The 2,005-nt window shown below is 49.5% G+C and overlaps 1 protein-coding gene across 1 annotated transcript in view; it reads left to right on the forward strand.

The window, feature by feature from the left end:
* Positions 1–2,005, forward strand: part of PRKN (parkin RBR E3 ubiquitin protein ligase) — an 899,371-nt gene that overhangs the window by 171,548 nt on the left and 725,818 nt on the right. The gene's annotated exons all lie outside the window — the stretch shown is intronic.

Below are 2,005 nucleotides of genomic sequence, written 5' to 3' on the forward strand. Positions count from 1 at the left end.
TGCTGGGGCTGCCCGCTCCCTCTCCACCAAAGGGCCGGCACCCAGTTGCAAGAGTTAATGGAAAGCCCCCCTTCCACTGTATTGAATATTTAATATTGAAATAGATTCACTATTTATAGATTTCGAAGCATCCTCTGAGTCTCCAAGACAGCTCACCTTCAGGGTGATATAAAAATCCATGAGCTCATCACCTTTTCAGATACTTTGGTCACCATTTGCCTGCTGCTAAAGTGCTTGCTTAAAAATGGAATAGTGCGAGCTTTCCTTGCCCTCCTCCTTCCTGTGATTGAGAGCCAAGGCGTAAACCAAATAAGTATTTCAGACAAACTCATTTCTTTATCCGACGCTTAGCGGCCTTTATTGTTGGTAGGTAAGGCGCCTCTCATTCCTCACGACTTCGTTCGGGAAAGCACTGATGCGTCGTAAACATTTGACAGACCGCCGGAGATCATGCGGACAAAGAAACTTTCCTAACACAAAGAAAAAAGCATGAAACGCTTATGTGAATCATCTTTCCTTTGTGAGTAGGTCGTTTCGTTGTCGTTATTGTCTCGCTGACTTTTCTTTAATGTACTAGGTTTTGCCGTATGATTTGTATAAATTAGTTTGGTGATTTAAAATCCTTTTCGTTGTCTGATCATCACAGTGGGTTTTTTGTTTGTTTGTTTTTGTTGTTGTTGTTGTTTTTTTCTTGATGCTGAGCATGTCTTTCCAAGACCTAGAGGGAAAGTTAGGAGAGACTGAGAAGTCTCAAAACTATTCTGACCTCTTAAGAAAGCTTTCCTTGTAAATATCCCAAATAAAACGTAAACCTATGTAGTAAAGCGAGGCTTTATCTGAAGGGCTTGTGGGCGCTGGGGGCCTGGATCGTTATGTGTAATAGGGGCAAAGGGCTCATTGCTGCTGGGAGAGCTTTCTGACCAGAAAATCCGCAAGCCCCTCAAGAGTGAGGAAAAGGGCTTTTCTTTCATAGAGAGGAGTAAACAAGGCTGGGAGGAAGCGCTGTGTGGTTGTGGGCGACAGGGCAGGGAGGCGGGAGAGTAAGTCAGGGCCAATTTCCCTGGAGACTCATTCCCAGGAGGGGCTGTCTGCTGGCTCGGGCACAGCGCAGGCCAAATTCAGGGCCTGGAGGAAGGAGAGAAGCTTCCGGAAGTTAGGTCACGAGGTATCGTGCTCTGATCAGTCGCACAGTGGAGACAGACAGCTCATCATTGATGGAGCAGAGGACAGGGGTGTGGATGGTTGCGTCTGTTGTCCCGGGGGATACCTGTGCCTTTACGGGGTGGGGTGCTTTCAGGACACCGTTTTCACCATCACGGTCCCCAGGAGCCCTGAGCTCCGGTGAGAGTCAGCGCTGGCAGCGTGCATTCGTCATGCGTGTTATTCGTGGCTAGTTGCAGTGTTCATCCACGCCATTGGAATGGAGGGGACGTGCCATGTTTACTCACGGCAGCCTCCAAACCCCCCAGACATCTGGATGCTGCTCAGCATCGTTATCCGATAGGACAAGCGACGGATGGTGGAAATCAGGCACCCTGTCCCCCGGGCAGCTGGAGTAGGTTCCGATTCATTCACCTCTGACAGCAGGACATGTCACACCATCCGGGGCGTAGGATCCGGCAGTGGTTTGGGTTCTTCATGTTTTAAACTTTGCCAAATGCCAAATATCCCTTAAGCCTCCGATTCAGCCATTTTCTTATCACAAAAGTGACATGCCAATTCTTTCGTAGCTATTTTCATCAAGTTCTATTTTACTGACGCTGTTAAACACGGCTAGAAGGTAACTGCAGCAAAGAATCCCTAAATAATGTCCCCGCCGCCCTAAACTGCGCTTGGAACTGCACGGATGTTAATGTCGCTCACACAGCAAGCTGTGCTCACGGATGGGAAACCTGAGGCCGGGCCGGGTCGAGATGCCGCGCCGAAGTCCACGCGGCTGGTTCACAGTGCCGCCACCCCTGCCAGGGACGGGTTTCCTTCGTCTGCCTGTCAGCATGTCGCATCA

This window comes from Pteropus vampyrus, unplaced genomic scaffold (assembly GCF_000151845.1).
Source record: "Pteropus vampyrus isolate Shadow unplaced genomic scaffold, Pvam_2.0 Scaffold230, whole genome shotgun sequence".
Classification (NCBI taxonomy): Eukaryota; Metazoa; Chordata; class Mammalia; order Chiroptera; family Pteropodidae; genus Pteropus; species Pteropus vampyrus.